Source organism: Equus przewalskii, chromosome 8 (genome assembly GCF_037783145.1).
Source record: "Equus przewalskii isolate Varuska chromosome 8, EquPr2, whole genome shotgun sequence".
Lineage (NCBI taxonomy): Eukaryota > Metazoa > Chordata > Mammalia > Perissodactyla > Equidae > Equus > Equus przewalskii.
Window position 1 is genome coordinate 8006789 of NC_091838.1, and position 20950 is coordinate 8027738.

General features: G+C 39.7%; 1 long non-coding RNA gene across 1 annotated transcript; it reads left to right on the plus strand.

Annotated features, from left to right (window-relative positions):
* The first annotated feature begins 11848 nt into the window (after positions 1 to 11848).
* On the plus strand, positions 11849 to 19312 carry LOC139085015 (uncharacterized). Its single transcript, XR_011542976.1, has 3 exons — positions 11849 to 11949; positions 17137 to 17444; positions 18728 to 19312. It is a non-coding gene; the product is annotated as an uncharacterized lncRNA (long non-coding RNA).
* The last annotated feature ends 1638 nt before the right edge of the window (positions 19313 to 20950 follow it).

The following is a 20950-nucleotide window of genomic DNA, read 5'->3' on the forward strand; positions in this document are numbered from 1 at the left end:
GATTTTTACCATTTTAAACCATGGAAAAAATAGCCATGTGTGTATATCTTTTCATATTTTACCATTTTATCTTTGTTATAGATTCCTAGAGAATGGGTAAACATGAATACGTATGTAATTTTGATAAATAGGGCCAAGTTGCCCTCCATAGGGTTTGTAACATTTTGCATTCTTTTTAGTAATGCTTATATGCCTATTTCCCCTTAGCTTTACCAACTAAATATGTGGCCAAGCTCTTACATTTTTGTCAGTTTGATAAATAAGATATAGTATATCTGTGTAATATTAATTTGTATTTCTATTGTGAGCTATTCTCTTAGTTATGAGCCTCATGTATTGAAGAGTCCTAAATATATGAGAATCACTTGCCTTTTCTAGAAACTCATCTGTTCCTACCCCTAGCCTGTTTTTTTTAACAGCATGTTGATCTTTTAACTTTGCTTATGAAGTTATATTTGTCATGCATTTTTAACCTTTATGTAGTTAAATTTGTTAATTATTTCCCTTAAAGCTTTAAGATTCAGAGCAGGAGAGAGTTTTCCTTGCTTCTAGGTTATAGAGAAATTCACAAATATTTGTACTTGCGTAATTTCATTTTTTTTACATTTAAATGTCTAATTCCTTTAGAATTGTCACTGGTTTTTGGCAACAGAAATGAATTCAACTTTTACCGTTTTTTGTATTACCATCCAGTTATCCCAGCAGCATTTATTAAAATGTGAATCTTTCTCATTTGATTTGTGACTCTACTTTTATTGAACACCATTGGCGATTGTGTATATTTCTGGATTCTCTATTCCTTTTTACTGATCTGCCCGTCTAGGTGTACACCAGCAACACGCTGTTTTAATCGTAGGGGCCTGAGGAAATGTTTGCATCCCTGGTTGGGCTAGCAACCTCCTTTGCCCACTGTTCCTCTTCCTTTTCAAGTAAATCTACATCTCCAAATGCCACATTCAAAGTCTTTCCACTAGATTCTACTTAGTGCTGCGTAGGTCTTTACAGCTACATGTCAAAGTAAACTAGAGAGACAGAGACAGACAGGTAACAAACAAGACTATAATGCAATGATGCTGTGGAAGCACAGTATAGGAAGGCATTACTTTTGCTTAGTGATAGAGGGAGGACCTCAAAGTACATATAGAATGTCCAACTTGAACCTTCGGAAGCATTTACTTTTAGAATTTCTTGCATTTAAGGTGCGTCACTAACTTTAATCATCTGGTGCAGCCCTGGTAAGACTTTTACTTTTTTAACTTGTGAGATTACTTCCTTTTTTCTCAAAGTGATGGTCATCTCTCTTTTTTTTAAGCCAATTATTGTAACCCCAACAGGTGAGATGTTTTCTTCTGAAAGGAACTCATCCACTCCTGCCCGATCTGCTCTCTTCCCTCTGTTTCCTGTCTCAGTTAACAGGCACCATTTGTGATGTGACCTAAACAGGCGTCTCAGCTTGAACCTACGGCTGATCCTCCCCCACCTCCCCTATGCAAATATCTTGAAGTCTTGTTAATTCTCTCTGAAATCTTTATTCCATACATCCTCTGATTTTTTTTTTTCTGGTAGTAGTGCTCTTTTATTCAGAGAATAGCGTGGAGTAGCATGGGGACAGGACCCATGGGCAGTAAGAGCTGCAAACATGGGTTGAGGGTTAAGGCTAAATTTAAGTCATAGGTATGTGAGTTACCGCTTTACAAGACAAAGGAAAGCTTACATAAAAAAGTTGTTAAAATGGTATCAGTGTAGGTGGGGTCTGGTTATTTGGTGGCCCAATAACTTTAGATAAGAATCAGGGTGGATCAGGTCAGGACGTCCTATGCTTCCCAGAGGATGATATAGGTCGGTGTGTAGGGCAGGACGCCTTGGGCTTCTCTCTCTGGGGCAGCCTTGATCCTCATCCACAAAACTGTCCTCTGATTTTCAACTTCAAGGCCACTGCTCTGGTTTAGACTCTTATCTTGCATTTGTATTATTGTGCTGCTTCCAGAAATATCAGCCAAAATTTAGTTGGGATCAAATCATTCCATAGCCTTTTGCATGGGTTCCAGTAATGTCTTTCAAAACCTGGCCAGTCTCCAAGCCATGCTGTGGCAGGCATCCCACATATAAAGTAGAGAAAGATGGGCACGGATGTGAGCTCAGAGTCAGTCTTCCTCAGCAAAAAGAGGAGTATTGGCAGCAGATGTTAGCTCAGGGCTAATCTTCCTCAAAAGAACAAAAAACAAAAAACAAAAAACAGAACCCTAGCCAATCTCCAGCCACCTGACTCCACCTCCTGATGGTCATCACTCATCTCATCATATTTCTAATCCTAGTGCTACATTCTACTTACTCCCGGTGACTTTGCTGTTTACTAAACATCTGGCGTGTCTTCAGGTCATCATGACTTTTAAACATTTTCTTCTGTGCCTGAAATGCCATTTTCTCATAATTCTGCCTCCTAAGTTCCTCTTATTTGAGGTCAAACTAAAAGATTTTCAAGCTAGAGATTTCCATTCTCTACTCCCCTTCTTGCCTGCCCTCCACCTCCACAGATAAGTTAGACTATAGATCTTCATGTACCTTTAACACTTTGCACATACACATACCACATTTACTATGCTGGATTATGATTTATGGTTTCTAGATGTGGTTCCTTATGAAGATTGAAGTCTTTGAAGAGAAAGACTGTGGTACACACACACACGAATATTTAAAGATACAGACATTATTTTTTCGTTGCACTTTGCACTTGGCCCAGTGCTTAGTGTATAGTAAGGGCTCAATAAAAATCCTAAAATGAGCATTAACCCAGTTGGCTACAGAGAAATATATTAAGCAAATGGTGCAAACCAGTCATGGTCTCAACAAGAACCAGAGGCATACTTGGATAAAATTCTGATGCGTATTTCATGAAGGGTCTATTTACGAAGCATGGATAAGCAAACCAATGAGGGGTGTTCAGGCCCCAGGTACTAGCATGACAAGAAGCGAACACCACCTCTAGGCCTGAAGGGACCCTGGGAGGAAGCAGGGCTGTTAACAGAGTCCAGCGGAAGCTGGAGCTGTGGAGGGGCCTCCAGTACAGCTGAAGAGGAATCTGACCACTGCCGGAGCTATGGCCCAAAGCAGGGTGGTCGTGGGGGGAGACACTCCTGACCTGCCTTCTCTCACACTCGGATTTCCTGTTGATGCCTCCTGTTGGCTGAGTCCAACCAGAAGCCAGAGGACAGGAGGACTCAGGTGATAGAGTCTGTGAGGGTCAGTCCCTCAGGACTCAAAACAGAGCTAGGAAGGGCAGAGAACAGAATGGGCGGCACAATTGGAGAATATAGAGAACAAGAAACATGCTCAAACCTTAATATTAAGTGGATGGGTGCCAGTCAGTCTCTGGAGCAAGGTGCTTATGACACAGGCCTTCAGTAAGTTAAGTTGCCTGGGGACACACACCTTACCTGAAATCTCTGAATGTTTTCCTTATCTACATCCTGGTAACAACAATGACTATGACAATAGCAACATTAAAAATTACCATTTACTAAGTGCCAGATGCTGTGCTAAACACTTCACACATTTTGTCATTTATTTCTAATAACAGTCTCCACTTCACAAATGTGAAGCTGTCACAGAAATCAAGTAATTTGCCAGATGTGCAACTAGTTAGTAGTGGAGTTGAAGTTTGACACCAGATTAATTTGACTCCAAAGCCTCTTAATTCCCAAACTATACTGGTGCAGGGAGACCCGGTATTCTGTTCAATATGAAGCCACAGCATCCTCTAATAGAATCGTGCAAGGTGACATCCTCCCCCGAGGCAAGCCACAGGATATTGTGATGAATAGTGTCTGTGCAAAGGAGACCTGGGGAGGAGGCTGCTATCTTTGACTTAGATACAAAGATAGGTTATTTTATTTTCAATGAGGAAAGGGAAGATAAAAATGCTAATCAAATCTGCTGAGCATCAGTTACCTGGGAGGGATGTAATTAGAAAATCTCAGTGCATGTGCCCAATGAAATGATAGCACTATAAAGGAATATAGAGGCATGTTGGTAATTAAATGATAATGTTGGATAAATCGTTCTCTCAACAGGTTGAGCTCCTTTTTACACCATGCGTTAATAGAGCAACATCCTTAATATACTAGTGCATAGCAGAGAAAAGATACGTTGCCTACTTTATCCATTAAAAACTTGACTTGGTACCATACAATGGTGGCCTTCCTTTTGTTTTTTCCTATTCTTGGGCTGGAGCTATGTAGGTGTGTCTTGTCTTATCAGTTAGGATAATCTAAGCACAAGCAGATGAATTTGCTCTTTTTGCTTTCTGCTCCTGTGGTTTGGATATGTGTTTTGTTTTAAAGAGGAAATTGGGGCTCATAGAGTCAGGACTGGTCCATTCAGGTCTTTGCTCCATCCGAGTCCCTTGGGAGGAGAGGAGGGATTGAGAGAATGGAGATGGGCTTGTGATGATGGGTCATCCGTGCAGGATTAAGGGTGGCTCTGTGACAGCCAAACACCAAAACAGGAGCCATAACTCACTGAGCTGTCCTCTGTCCCATGCCCACATCTCTACCTTGTTTCTGGTCAAGCAGCAGCCTGGCTAGACAAGGTCCCAGGTAAAAAATTTTTAACAAAAACTTCTGAGCCCTTGGCACTTTCAATTCTTGGGGGAGCTGGAAGAGATTGTTGGACTCACTACTTAATTATTTTTCCAGGAAGTAAAAGGCATGGATCATCACTCAGGATGACTGCCAGCCAGCCAAACAGATGTTTTCCCAGATTCTGCATCTTACAGGGGACATCTTGAGATTTATGTTTTTTGTTTGCAGTCTAGTCTGCGCTTTTCCACTTAGATTCTTGTAATTTTGTTATTGGACACTATGTTTACTTCCATGTTTGCATTAAAATGTTGCCGATAGAGTGATAATTCTTAGATATGTGAGTGTCTAAACTGTTAAAGATGTTAGAATTATTAATTTAAAAATATGATTTCTGCTTTTCTAGAAAAAATCTTAAAGGAAAAGAAAGACTTGTTTAAAGGGTGTTATTATTTGTTTAAAGGGCATTATTCTCAGTATAATGCTCCATTGATTACTTTAATTTGAAGAGCTCTGGTGGACTTTATTACAATAGACACATTTTCAAGGAGAAGATGAATAATTCAAATGCTCTGGAACTGCAAAAGCACCATTTCTTGATCTCTTTGGCTCAGTCAAATCATTTTCATTTAATATTCTTTCCTATGCATTTTTCTGTTTATTTTTGGCACAGTACAGATACCATGTCTTATGCCCCTTAGGTGGCTATTTCTTGAATTTCTAATTGGAAACCTTCCCTTTTACAATTACTTGTTTGTAAAGCTGGGATAAAGAATGCAGACTCATCACCCATCACTTGCCATCCTTCTTTGATCCTGTCGGTGTGCGTGATCCAATCTCTTTTTCTTTCTTCCTCATAGAAAGTGTGTGCTTCCTCCAGCATTCTGTTCGTTAACCATTTTGTAGTCTAGAGTAATTGGATCCTCAGACAGTAAGAAGAAAACCATTTCAAGGTTTAAGTCATTTTTATTTAAACTAAAATTAGGATGAATTGCTAAAGTCTCAAAATGGGCTCTTGTATGCAAAAGATCCTTTCAAATGCACTGCTATTTCAGACTTGTGCTGACCACGTTTGGACGCAGTAGAGGAGACAGTTGTCATTCTGACAAACCACAGTGTCTGGTACATCCAGCAGGAAGATGCTCTCAAAGAGGGAGCATTTTACTAAGAAGTTATGTTGCCATATCTACGATATCCTGAAGTTGCTTAAGAAGTAAAAATTAATCACTTAAAAGATTTTTCCGTTCCTACAATAACAGAATTCTGGATATTTGGGAAAAATCTACAAGTTCTGTGCCACTATATAAATAGTTAAATCACCAATTAGTTCATTTCCTGTCAGGATGTTTGGTTTGCTAAAGATCGTGAAGATGGAAGTGCCAAATCTCATTATGTTTCTTCTCTGAAGGCAGGCAGTTTACTTTTAAAAGCAGTTTGTTAAGAATACTACTCAGCCATAAAAAAGATGAGATCTTGCCATTTGTGACAACATGGGTGGACCTTGAGGGTATTATGCTAAGAAAAATAAGTCAGACAGAGAAAGCCAAATACTGTATGATTTCACTCATACGTGGAAGATAAAAACAGCAGCAACAACAACAACAAAAACCCCACAGACACGGAGAACAGATTGGTGGTTACCAGACAGGGAGGAGGCAGAGTGAAAGAGGGAAAGGGGTACATGCGTATGGTGAGAGATGGCAACTAGACTTTGGGTGGTGAACTCGATGTAATCTTCACAGAAGTCGAAACAGAATGGTGTACACTCAAAATTTATCTAATGTTATAAACCGAAGTTACATCAATTAAGAAAAAGCAGCTTCTTAAAAATTAATCTGAATTTTAGGGAGGGAGAGAACTTTTAGGAAACCTTGGCACTGAATTTCCTTTTCTGGTCTTTTGTCTATAATAGTTAATTTATTAATCTGAATGTTAAGTGTGGTGAATTTGTGAGTCCCAAGAAAATGTCTAGGAATTGACTTGAATTGGTGGGTATCTTAGAAGACAAGTTTTGGACCTTTGCAAGTTCTTCTCTTTGAACTATTCCAAAGTGAAATGATGGCTGTGCACGGCCATTCTAGGTGGGCACGTTTGGATGTTTGAGAGATTATCTTGTATCAAAAGGGAGGTTGTGGAACTGCTCGGGATTCTGCAGGTAGTTCTGGAGCCAGGCTGCGCGGAGAGACTCAGGGGCCGTTTCAGGCGCTGCTGGGAGTCATAATTGTTGCTACACTGCCGGTGTGGAGAGAGGATAAGCTGCAAGACATTGCTACTGCTCTCGTTCTTCTGCCCCTGCAGAAGGGACTGTTGGTTTCCTTAAGAGATACTGCTGTTTTTTAGTGAAACCTTCGTGTAAATAGCAGTTGGACTATTAGCTTTTTGTGTGTTGACCCTGTGACTGAGGAAAGATCAATCCAATTGGGTTGAAAGCTCAGAAACTTTTTGGGAGAACTTGAGTTGATCACATTTTACTTAAGTCTCCCATTACAATTAGGTTTTTTTAAAAAAATCATTTTTATTGAGGTACAATATATATAAAATAAATATACTCAAAGTTTACAATTTGATGAGTTTTTACAGACGTACATACCTAGGAAATCATTGCTTGCTATTACAACACAGAACATTTCCATCACGCCAGAAGATTTCCATGCCCCTTTGCAGTCCATCTTTCCATTTGTCCCTGACCTCAGGCAAACAACGGTCTATTTTTTTGTCATTCTATATTAGTTTTCAACTTTCTAGAATGTTATGTAAACGTAAAGCAATACAGTATGAGTTCTTCTTTGTCTAGTTTCTTTCATTCAGCAGAATGATTTTCAGATTTTTCCACGTGACATATATCAGTGTCCCCCCCCCTTTTCACTGTTGTGTAGTAGTCCATTGCATAGATTTACTAAATATTCTTTATTGACCTGTTGACAGATACTTGGGTTGTTTCTAGTTTCCAGCTGTCATGAATAAAGCTGCTATTAATATCTGAGTACAACTCTCTGTGTGGACATGTATTCCAAACAGGCTATTCTCCTTTGCATAACAATTAACAATGTTTGAAAATTCTTGTGCATCCTCCCTAGCACTTAATATTGTCAGGATCTTAAATTTTTGGCTTTCATTGTGCCACTTAGGCACTTCTCTAATGACTAATGATGGCAATTATCTTTTTATGTGTTTATTTTTTATCCTTATTTCTTTTTTGGTAAAGTGTCAAACTCTTTTGCACATTTTTTAATTGGATGGCTTCTTCTTTTTCTTTTTGCTGAAGAAGATTTGCCCTGAGCTAAAATCTTTTTCCAATCTTCCTCTTTTTGTATGTGAGCTGCCACCACAGCATGGCCACTAGCAGATGTGTGGTGTAGGGAACTGGACCTGGGCCACTCAAGTGGAGTGCACCAACCTTAACCACTAGGTCACTGGGGCTGGCCCCTTGGATTGCTTCTTTTATTATTGTTTTGTAAGTTTTCTTTATATATTCTGGACACAGTCCTTTATGAGATATATGTTTTGAAAATATTTTCTTCTACATTATGGCTTTTCTTTTTATTTTCTTGACTATCTTTTGAGGAGTAAAATTTTTAATTTTGATGAAGTCCAAAACTCATCCATTTTTTCCTTTCATGGCTTGTGCTTTTGGTTTCTTAAGAAATGTTTACTTAGCCCAAGGTTGCAAAGATGTATTACTATGTTTCATTCTAGAAGCTTTATAGCATTAAGGTTTACTCTTGAGTTTATTTTTGTATATAGTCTGAGGTGAAGGATGAGGTTCCATTTTTTTCTTTGTTGCGCTTAGATGTCACTTGTTCATTGAAAAGAGAATCATTTTCCATTGAAATACTTGACCACATTTGTCAAAAAACAATTGACATGTGTGGTTCTATTTGTGGATTATCTATTTGGTTCCTGATTGCTTATACTTATCCCAATAAAATACAATAGTTGCTTGGACCAAATCTGTTCGTTTGTCTTAGGCAACATCAAATGAGAGTGATAATGACTATGATTCCTAGCATAATGACCAGGCCTACTTGTAGGATGGATGTAGCCAGCCTCCATATCCAGAACTGTGCCAGTCAAATATGCCATTAATCCAAGTGCAGCCAGAGGTATTGGCTATTGCATATACCTAGACTGGCCAACAGGAAGTCCAAGGGGAAGAAATTTTATTTTTTAAAGACTGGCACCTGTGCTAACATCTCTTGCCAATTTTATTTTTTTTTCTTCTCCCCAAAGCCCCCCGGTACATAGTTGTATATTCTAGTCGTGATGCCTCTGGTTGTGCTATGTGGGATGCCACCTCAACATGACCTGATGAGCTGCGCCATGCCCACACCTGGGATCAAAACCAGCGAAACCCTGGGCTGCCGAAGCAGAGAGTGCGAACTTAACCCCTTGGCCATGGGGCTGGCCCTGGAAGCAATTTTTATCATCACTCGTGCTGGAGAGCTCAGATTAGTGTGTGTGTGTCAGGTAAGTGCAGGCCTTATGTCCACATAAGAAATAGTAATGACTTCAGTAACAGTATTTTGTTGATGTGGGATCAGGGTCTAGTTTTATTAAGTTTGTGAAAAACATGCAAAATAGTTTTGTCTTCCCTTAAGCAGAAGTGGGAGACCACAGGATGCCAACAATAACAGCCCCTATCAGAACAATTAATGAGTTTTCTTCATGTTTTTGTCTTCAGTGTTTAATTTTTATCAAATGTGAACATTTTTAGCATTATTTCTTCAAATATTTTTCTTTCCATCTCCTTATTTCCAGTCCTTTGAGATTCCAATTATACACATATTTTAGGGTACTTGAAGTTGTCCCATAAACCACAGATGTCTTGTTCCTTATTTATTTATTTTTTAGTCTTTTCTCCCTCTGTGTTTTATTGGGATAGTTTCTACTGCCGTATCTTCAAGTTCTCTAATCTTTCCTTCAGTGTCCTTTTTGCTGTTAATTGCATTCAGTGTATTTTTCATCTCAGAAATTGAAATATTCTTCACTAGAAGTTCAATTCATTGTTTTATGTCTTTTGTGCTTACTTAACATACAAAAATTTTCTTCAATCTTCTGAGGCATACTGAATATAGTTATATCTACTTTAACATCCACATTTACAAATTTTTTCATTTGTGTCATTTCTATTGATCATTTTTCTCTTTATTATGGGTCATATTTTCCTGCTTCAATGCCTGATGAGTAGTTTTTAACTGAATGCCAGAAATTGTGAATAATTCTTCTTGGGTATTGGATATTTTATTATGTTATTATTCCTGTATATATTCTTGAAATTTATTCTGAGGTGCCATTAAGTTACCTGGAAACAGTTTGGTTCTTTCTAGATTTGCTTTTAAGTTTTCTTAGGCTAGACCAGAACAGCCTTTAGGGGTAATTTTGTCATACTATGGAGGCGACAACCTGCAGAGAACAGTGCCCAGTGTCCTACATTGGCTGGTGGGAAGATGAAGTCCTTCTGACACAAAGCCTGAGTGTGGGCCTTGGTCCCTCCAGTTCTTTTGGCTGCTTCTTTCTTGGTCTTCAGCTGTTTCCTCACATGGATGGACTGACTGATGCTCAGCTGAAGACTGAGGGGGTCCCTCTGCAGATTTCTGGAACTCCTTCTCTGGGCAACTCTCTTCTATCTGGACTGTGCCCTGTGACTCTAGCCCCGTTAGGCTTTCCCAACTTTGTCTCCTTAACTCTGGCAGGAGGCTCCGCTCCACTAGGGTACCGTCTCTCTGCACTGTGGCCTGGAAACTCTCTCCAGGCAGCAGCTAGAAAAATTATAGGGTTCACTCTGCTTGTTTTCCTTTTCTCCTGGGTCTCTCTCCTGTGCTGTCTATTGCACAATGTCTGAAAACCATTGTTTCATACATTTCCTCGGCAGTTTTAGTTGTTTCAGGTGGGAGCATAAATCTGGATCCTGTTACTCTTTCTTGGCTAGAAGCAGGAGCTATTTTTCACCTGGCAATTTGTTCCCCTGCCTTTCAACCTCAACTATCTGTTGGGGTTAGGAAGTTACAATCTTGCTGATTACTCAGCTCTGCTATGTTTTAGGGTGAGAGTGATGTTGTCTTGTGGCTTTCTACATCCTAAGGAGAAGAGGAACGTTTAGCTTTTAAACAATGAAAAATAAGTCTATATTGTGCTATGGCTTGGTTTCTATAAGGGACAGCAGCATCATAATATTTAAAAATGTGTATGCGTATAGGAACATAGTTATAGATGTATTATATATAACTCAGTCAGAATGTTAGAATTGACACTTAAAATAGGAAAGAATATAACATGATGCAATTTGGGACATTTCTAATTGAGAAGTTAGGGCAAAGTATTGTTGGTCAATAACATTTGAGGTGGTATAGGAAACGAAAAGATATAAGATCTGAGATTTTCTCAATTTTATACCCCGCTTTGACTCTCTTGAAACTACCTTAATTTCAAGCAATAAAATGTTGCTTGATACCACAATTAAGATATCAAACAGCAACCATGGAATAAGTACAAATTTGGGCTTTTTTCCAAAGTAGGAAAATGGGAGCAGTTTTGCTGAAATTTTTAGGGATTATTCTAAAACTACTAGAAATAAAGGCTTCTGATAGGCACATCTATATTTACTTCTAGGGTGAAAAAATTCATTCTTCCTCCCAGCTCTGTTTTCTCTCTCTCATCTGCTCTGGTTGGCTTTTTAAAACTGATCTCTAGTTGACATTTCATTATACTTGAGTACTTTCCCATTCCATAGTGTCCATTCCTCACCTTTGCTTCTGTTTAAAAGTTTATTAAATAATGAGATTATATTATTGGGGCATTTTAGGACATTTTAGAAAAAAAAGCAAATCGTCCCTGACCTCATCTAAGCATTCAAAGTTTCTGAGGGAGTGGGTTAAATATTCTTGAGGAGGTCAACATTGCTCCTCGGTTTGCTGAAATTAGGAAGAGATAATATCTAAGGATCGTGCTGAATTGATGAGACTCTTTCCCCTCAACTCTGCCTCCTGGGAAGGAACACAGTAGCTGGTTAGTAGTGTACAACTGCACTGCTTAATTTACCTTTTTAAAGCAGGAAAAGCAGAAAAGATCTAATGCATTTAAAACCACAGTGGGGTGGGAGGAGGAAGAATGTAATTTCCCTGGTTGCAGTTTGGCCATCTTAATCATATGGAAATTGCCAGAGGACCCTTAATGGGCACTAGTGGTTTAGAATGCTGAATTTCACACGCCTCACAAGACCGAGCTTGCCTAGGCATGCCTACGGGGCTGCCTGGTGATTTTAATGACAACACACGCTCTCCGAGGTTTTGAAAAGAAAATGGCCTCTGAGATTGGAAGGATCAGCTGTAGCGGGGAAGGACAAAGCACTCAAACCCATCTGGTTGTCTCACAGGTACTTTAGAATCAATTTCCTGTACCCTGATTTACCACAGGTAGATGATGACGGCTACACCTGGCAGTTATTTGGTTTGTGAGACCTGATGAGGTCACGGACCAAGGATACACGGGCCTGAGCAAGTCAAGGCTTTATTGTGGAGTGATTGAGCTGGTCAATCAAAATGAATATTTAATGTGAGCTGGGCAGGTCTTGCGCATGGTGCATAGTCCATGATATATTTTTCTGAATAATCAAGTGATTTAAATTCCTGTAAGACTTTTTTGACAATGGTGACCGTAGCCATGCTTTTAAAAAGATTTTGTTTTCCAAAACGATTCTTATTTGGCATCAGAAATTTTTTAGCATTCTAGCCCTTGGATTTTTTATGCGTCACCTTTATTTATTCCTCCCTTAGATCTCGGTTTTACCCACACTTCTCACTTTGAAGAAGCAAAATTGCAAGTAATACCAAATTCCTTACCTATTATTATGAATAATCCTTAAGACTGAACAGTTATTTTTTTATATCATGTCTTTTACATAATAATAATGTACGGGCTAATATTATCTTTTGAAACAGAAACTATAAATGTGAAATGAATATAAAACAATAGGACTTAAGAACAACAGCTTTGGAAGAGGTTTTTTAGCAACAATAAAATATTTCAAATCAGAATGATGTCAATTTATTAATATCCAATGAGAAAGCAGCAGATATTTGCTTCTGTGACCCTGAAACCACAGGGGTGGGCAGATCCCTAGTAGGCTGGTAGGTAAGGATGCTGCCCTGGTGCTGAGCCTGTGCATCCTTACACTATTCCTTGGCCTTTCCTTCCTCTTCTCTGTATCACAAGGGAGCTGACTCCTGCAAACTGTGCTCCTCAGATTAGAGGACAGCAGGGGACGAAAAGCTGGGGTATGGTTCCCTGTCTATCTCTGCTGTAGGTGGCTTCTTTAGTGGTGACTGAGTCTCTGCCTGGTTCCACCTTCCATCAAGTGCCCTGCGCCCCCAGGCTCCAGTAACACCCCCTCTTCCCTTCGTCCCTCCATCCCAGTGGTGTTTGTAGCTTCCTGCTGTTGCTACTCCCTGAATTTGCCTCACCAATTCCTTCTTGACGTCTCAGCAATTCCGTCCCTTGTGTAACCAATTCTCTGCATTAAATTCCTTGTGTCTCAAATACCTTGTAGTGTCTTCTGTTTACCTTGTTGGACCTTGAATGATGTAGTAGGCAGGGAATGAGACAAAGGGCCATTGATTGTATGATTCAAATATTTAATGCCATTTGGCTTTCTCTAGCAAAAGCAGGGAGCTTGGGAAATTCTGTAGTATATTCAGATTCATTCTGTTTAACTCAAGGGTAACTAGAAAACATTAACATTTTTAAAAATATTTCTGAAATGTCTCTTTCTTTTCTCCTGCATTAGTAAGCAAGACTGAATTTTGTTTACTCTTGTTGATGCTTTAGATTCTTGTAGTGTTTCTTAAGGTACCTAGGACCTGGATATTAAAATAAGATCTGTAGATGTTTGGACTAAATAGGATTCATCTTTAGGATGCAGCTCTCAGGTAGTTTTTAGAAACCTTCCTTTTATCAGCCTTGTGTGTATGGGTGTGTGTGTTTGTGTATGTCTGTCTGTCATCTTATGAAAATATATCTTAAAAGGTTAATGCATATCTAGTTTTTTGATATTTACAAATATTCCGTCAAGTACACTGAGTGTTTTATCTTAAATAGAGCAGCAATACCAGGTCAGTAAGGTTTTTTGGGAGCAAAATCTATTTTTGGATAGCCAAAATCTAGGTCATTTAAAAATGCAGGCTTTAGAAAATTCATTCAGCTTTTCATTGTTTCTTAAATATTTAATGATCACCTGCTATGAGCTAGGCATCGGAGCCACAGTGGTAAATAAGACAGTGGGTGTTTATCTCAGTAAACTTAAAATGTGGTGGGGAAGGCAGACACCTGTAGGCAATCATAATAATGTACAAGAAATTATGAGGATATGTAGCAAGGGGACTTAACCTGATCCAGAAGTTTGGGATGGTGCTCAGAAGTGATCAGAAGAAATGATGGGCAGAAGAAAGATAACGAAGACCAAAATTGGCCCAGGCTATCAGATAAGATCTATTCACTCATTCATCCAATCATTTCTACAAACATTTGTAACGATCTTGGGAAGATGAAAAAAATGAATAAGCCTAGTTTGCCAGTAGGACTAAGAGTGTTAATAAAAATGCAAAAGGATGATCTGATGAAGCAGGCACACCAAGAGTTGGATAATGAGTTGGGGTTTATGCCACATCAACCCATAAGGACTAACGACTTCTCCTCTGTGCTCCTGAAGCAGTTTATACCTGTATTGTAGCATTTAGTATTGTTTGGTCTGAGAAATTTCATTGAAAATATGCTATATACACACAGTGAAATATTACTCAGTCTTAAAACAGAAGGAAATCCTGCCATATGTGACAACATTTATGAACCTGGAGGCTATTATGCTAAGTGAAATAAGCCAGTCACAGGACAAATACTCCATGATTCTGCTTATTTGAGGAAAACAGTCAAAATCATAGAAGCAGAAAGTATAATAGTGGTTGCCAGGATCTGGGGAAGGAGGAGACAGGAAGTTGCAGTTCAATGGGGATAAAATTTCAGTTAGGAAAGGTGAATAAGTTCTAGAGATTTGCTGAACAGCATGTGTCTATAGTGAGCAATACTGCATTGTGCACTTAAGAGTTTGTTAGGAGAGCAGACCTCATGTTATATGTTACCACAACTTAAAAAAAAGAAAATTTCACTGAGACTATTTTTATTTTACTGATGAAAAAAGAAGGATCGACAGGATTACAGTGTGGTTAGGAGTCAGTCTGTGATCTCAGGCATGTTCCCGAACATTCTAGGGTTGCTATGACGATTGAAACAGAAAATATTTAAATTACTTAGCCCAGTGCTTGGCACAGACTACTTAATTAATATTAGCTCTTATTAGCTATTAGACCTGTGAATCCTGTCCAGTATCTAAAGGCTCTGTCAGTACATTTCATTTGATCCCAAAGACAACTGTCGGAAGGGGAATGTGGGCATGATCATTTCCATTTTAGAGAAAAGAAACAGAATCTAGAGCTATTAGAGATTTTTCCTAAATAATACATCAGAGATTGAGCTGTGATGAAGCCAAGAATCCAATGTCTTGTGAGTCTATTGCCTTTCCCAAGCAATCAATCTGCTCCTTATTGTACCATAAATGTTTACAAAAATATACCACTCCCCTACTAGACTGTGTTAGACAAGTTCTTTATGGAATTGGCTCTCCTACCAGGCAATCTACTCTTTGAAGCCAGAGATGAGATTTTATCTCTCTGGGGTGTTCTCATAATGTCTAGCTCAGAGACATGGAAGTAGAAGGTGTTCCATAAATACTTCCTGAATTAAATGGAGAGGCAGACACAGACAGGCATAATGGATAACGCAACGGAAGTTGCTCTCAGTAGTTTCTGAACCCGACCAGCACTTTTCAATTTGCTATGGCATGTTAATGGGTACTAAGCAGCTGTAGTTCCTGTCTTTGAGTAATACCCCCAATTCCAGGCAAATTGGGTTTCCGGAAGGTGCCAGGCCCCTCATTAGCTTGAGGGAGTTAATTCTTTAAGATTCTTCAGGTTTTCTTTCTTTTTCAATGAGCTTTCCTTTTGTGTGGCCCTGTACATGCTTCAAATTGAGCCTGGAAATCTGGGAGGGCGGAGTCTATGTCCCTGATATGAAATTTTCTTTTGTGCTCATTGAGAAGCAGCCACTCTATGAGGCCGTACAGTTTCAGAGATTCCATTCTCCCATTCCCGGACCTGCGCAGTCGTCCCCATTTTCATGCTTTGGGGGTCTCATGTGGGGAGTGCTGACTGCGCGGTCCCTGCCTTTCTGTGGGAGCAGGATGTGCAGGTTGCCAAGGCCCGAGCGCCAGTTTTCTTTCTTCCCTTCGCTTTGAAACGCTGAGCATGCTTGGGCACGCTGAGCGCTCTCTGGCTCGGCCCACCCCGAGTGAGATTATTAATTGAATGCAGGACAAACCAGGAAATGATTTTATTGGAAACAGAAGATTTTTCTTTAGTCAGTAGTGCAAAAATCATGAGCTCCCAGTGCTGTCATGGTTACACAGCTCCTTTTCATCCTGGTGGAAATGACAATCAATTTGGAAGTCACACATCACCCCTTGATGGAGCCACTTGTGAAAAGCCAGCAGAGGCAAAATCAGCACAAATATGCCACATGGCCTGTATCCCGAGCTTAGAATGATGTCTGTAAGAGGTCTTAAACAATGGTAACTTTATAAATCAACCATATGCCATGAAATTATAATGGACAGCTCATAAAAGATACTCTGGATTTCCTGAGAGAGAGAGAGAGAGAGCGAGAGAGAGTGTATGTGTGTGTGTATTTGTATATACTTGAGCACCTAGATGTTTTCACAGGGGTTAGTTTGGCCTTGAAAAGGTCAACGGGGATGTTCATTGCATGTCTGAGAATGTACCACATTTTAACTCCCTGGACAAGCAAAGCAGTTTCTAATAGGTGATGTTATTCTCCCAGTAATACAAATCTTTTAAATGAGTTTTACCAAGATTCTAGTAAGATATAGTGACTAAGAAAAATTTCACCCTTAAAAACAAAATCCAAAGAAAATGAGTCTACTTCTTGGGAGCAATGTATTGCAATAAGTGAAGAGACTATTTCACATGTATGGAAATAGAGATGTTTGCTATGTGTTAGGGAAATAAGAGAAGTCTGTTTCCTTTGAGATGTTTAATTGCACTTGATAAATTACATCCGAATGGCCTGGTAGAAATAGCATTTGCATATTGACAAACCTTGCTATTGCCTACTTCATTTAGCTGTCATGCATAATCGCATAAATGAATGACTTCTTTGAATAGGCCTATTTCTGAGAACGTAATTATAGTATATTTGTGATAATTACTGTGTTCTTTGAGAGCATCTTACATAGTATCCCTTGACTTGTTTAGTTTTAAGCCAATTTTTACGCTTTCCCTCGGAAAATTGCTAAAGTTGGGCTTTTGTCCAAAGGCAAAAAGGGCTTCCAGTTGATAAAAATGACTAAATCTGACCACACACGCTGCAGTCACTAAGATGGCAGACTCAATCCGCTTGCTCATTTTGTCTTCTTTCTCTCTTTATTCTTGTTCAGATGATACTGCTGACTTGTGGATCACTCACTGTGAGGAAATTCATGGATTCTATGGAAAAATAAATCCCAAAAGATTTGAGAATGAGAAACAGGGTGGTGACTCCTTTCTAAAATCCCCCTTGAGTCTTTTCATTTCAGTTCTTACCTCTTGATGCAGCTTGACCTCAGATGGCCCATAATCATGGGATATCGTATTGATGAAATAAGAAGGAAGAATGATATGAGGAAGCCAAAAGTTCCTTCTTCCCCTCAGCTTGGGGGATGGAAACCCTGAACAAAGAAGAATGAAGAACAAAGACGAGATTATAGTAAGAGTACCCAAATGTTTAGGAGCATTTTTTCTGGGATTCTTTTTTAAGAACGCCCCCACCCTCCTCTGTGTTTGATATCACTCCGGGTCCTGGGTTTCCGGCTTGGTTTAAATGGACTGTCTGCCTGGGAATCTTAGACACCCCAGCCCTCCCCGTGCATTCCTCAAACACCTCCCCCCATCTGCCTCATTGTTTTTATCCATTTCTGCTTGATTTATTTTTGCCACCTGGCTCCTGTCTCTGGCGTCACTTGTCACTTGTCTTTATCTTCTCATGCCTGAGCACATTTTACTAGTATGATGTAGTGGAAAGACCATGAGCTTTGGGATTTAAAATCTCAGCAACCAATTATTGGCTGTGTGACTTGGGATATGTCAACTTTTTGGGTCTCAGTTTCATTTTCGTTAATTACAAAAAGAGAACATTAATACATTCCTATTAGGGTAGAAGTGAAGAATTAATGAGTTAACTGTATAAAAAGTGCTTATCCTGGTGGCTGGCACCTAGTACTCACTCAACGCCTATGTGCCTCCTTTCTCCTCACTTCTGCTCCCAAGGACATCTCTGCTTTATCCTGCACTGGCCAATCCCAGTGACTTTCCAAGCATTGGAGACCCCCTCCCTGCCCTCTCCCTGACAAGTATGGGCTTGTGAATCATGACATTATGACCAAGATGACCAGTGATGCAGCCTCCTATCTGCATCCTTCAAATTCTTCTCCCCTTCCACCCTTCCTTCCAACACCTGTCTTCCTGTTATTACTTAGCTACATGTTAACAGTTACCAGTTATCCATCTGTCCTGTTTACTGTTATCACTCTTGGCAGAACACTAAAGAAGGAAAGGAAAGCATCAATAAAGATATAATCTGAGGTTGCTTGAGACTCACTAAAATAATTTAAATCTCCAAAAATGGTATCGTCTTAAATTTAACATCAACAACAACACCATTTTAGCTTTAAAGCTTGTATCTTTTCTTTCCCTGTTTATAGAATTCCTATTAATGATGCTTTTCTCTCTGGTTTCCCCAAACAGGAAATCAGTGGTCTTCAATTTCTTCTAATTCTTTGAAGTCCTTTGCCAAAACTTTCTATTTTCTCCTCTATTGCCTTACTTTCACCATTTTTGTCATAATCTGTAATTTAAACTCTGATTCTATCATAAATAAGTAATTTGGACTTTTTCCTATTTAATGGCTCAGGGATTATCATCAAAGAATGGCATGGCCAATTTTCCTCCCAGCACCATTCACGTTCCTATGGTTCTTTTTCTTTTCTCAAGGAGTTTAACTTCCATGACTCTCAGCTTTGAAGATTCTAAAGGCATAGAAGCTCAGGGAGTTGGAAACAAGCTTAACATCCTTAAATAATGGACACGACGCCCTTGCTACCTGGTCACCTGGTCCTGGTTGAATAATGCCAGTTATGATGTGACAATTGAATCTCAAGGCATCAACCTACTCCATATTTAGAGAGCCTGTATTGTTAGAAAGCTAAGCCAAACTGTATTTCCCATTTACTTTTTCTTCAATCTTAATTTTGCCCCTTGGAGTCATGTGGAACAAACTTGGTTTCCACTTGTAGACCACTTGTACATTTGAAGGCAGCTATGTTGCTCCCCCATACACACTCTTCCCACCCCCAACATTTCCTTTATCAGGAAAAATATTTCCATTTACTCCAGTCATCTGTAAAACAAGTGTTTGTTAACACACAGCTTTATCACATTTATCAAAGTTAGGAACTTATCTTTCTTAATGGTAATGCCACAGAAACGATGGTCTACAAAATAATCTCCAGTAGATGTCACGTTAGAAACAAAGAACGACAGAAAGAAACGTGTTTCAATAAATGCTCTGTAGCAGAATGTTGATGTGAAACGATGTCTTTGCACATCCATTGACGTTGATTTAAACACGTAATGTTCACATGTGGGAATAGCCTACCATACATATAGGGGCATGGAGATGAGTGGTAGGATTTTGGAAATTACTGATGTGTCTTTACCTTTTAGAGTCCATGCTTTTGCCTCAGGAAACCTGAGACAGCTGTCTGCCTCATGGGGAAAGAGAATTTATCATAAAAAATGATGAAGGGAAAAACAGAACTACACCTAACTTCTGACGTGAAAAACAGGGTTAAACCAAAATGAAAGCATTATAAACCAGGCTATGATCCTGAGAGATATTTTTCCATATCCCTTTATTTTTCTTCTCTAACACATCAGGTACTAAACCTGGAGGATCCCAAAGCAGAGAAGGTACCCTTCCCTCCATGACAGCAAAGCCATGCACCTGATGGAGATGTGGGAAAATGTTGGAAAAGGAAAAACAAAGCCCACCTCTTCCTGACCCTGGAGGAGGATAATGGGAAGGGGCCAGAGAGGAAGAGAAGGAAGGAGCACAGTAGAAGGATGTGTGCCTTCCCTCTCTGGACCGTGGGGCTGGATCCAGGATGCAGGTAGTGAGGGAGGTAAAGAAGAAGGCTGTAGGCCCCAACTCCCTTCTGGGCTCGATGAAGAGAGATCTTCTCCACCTTTTCCTACACCAAACACGCCTTCATTTCTTTGTCTGTGCAGTGTTGTCAGGGAGCTGGAAGCCCCGAGGGTTAGCTTTCCTGAGGCACTCTCAATTCTCAAGGGGATTGGGTACTGAGTCAGCCTTGGGGTCTGCCAAGGCATAGGGAAGTCTTAACAGCAGAGGCTAGCAAGAAACCTCAAGGATTTTGGAGTCAGTAGGTGCCGAAATGAGACTGAATTGGTGAGAGAGTGAACTGGGCTGTGACCAGATTGGGAGAATGAGCCAGTTACAGACTCGAATCGTGAATGCCAAGACAGGCAGCAGCCAGATTGGTAAGACAACATTATCAAGGAGACCAGAACATCATGCTCAAGGTCACTGTCTCCTCATTTCATGCTCTTCTCTTTCTCTCCCCACCCATACTCCCAACTACCTTCTTTCAGAGCTGAGTCGGGGAAGGCAGAGGAAACCTGAGACTGGGCTTCCCTCCCCACTCCTAGGGAGAATATTGCCTGAAGGGGCTATGTAAGTTACCAAATCAGACTAGGTTTAAATTGGGTGAGAAAGTCATTTAAAAATCCTCCCACTAAACAGAGAGTGGGGGCTCATGTGGAAAACCATAAACAACAAGAGAACATTTTCTCTGCATATCCAAGTTGTGTGAGTAAAAATTTTTGACCCGCAATTTTCATTGACTATCCCCCAAAGACCTCTAATCGTATTTGAAAGGGGGACAGAAATTGTCACCAGCGATTCGTCACCTGAAGTCTACTGATGCATGAAGTTAATCCCAACTTTCCATTCATATAGGGGTTTATTTGCACACAGTGTGCTACATTAATTTTTCAGCACAGTTTTTATGTATTTTTATTAAAGTATACTTTTCTTTTGACATTTTAAAAGCCCTGTTGGTACTGCAGTAACCAATGCGTGCATTCGCCAGTTTGATTCACGCCTGCTTCTCGGCTGACTGTGTTTGTCTTCAG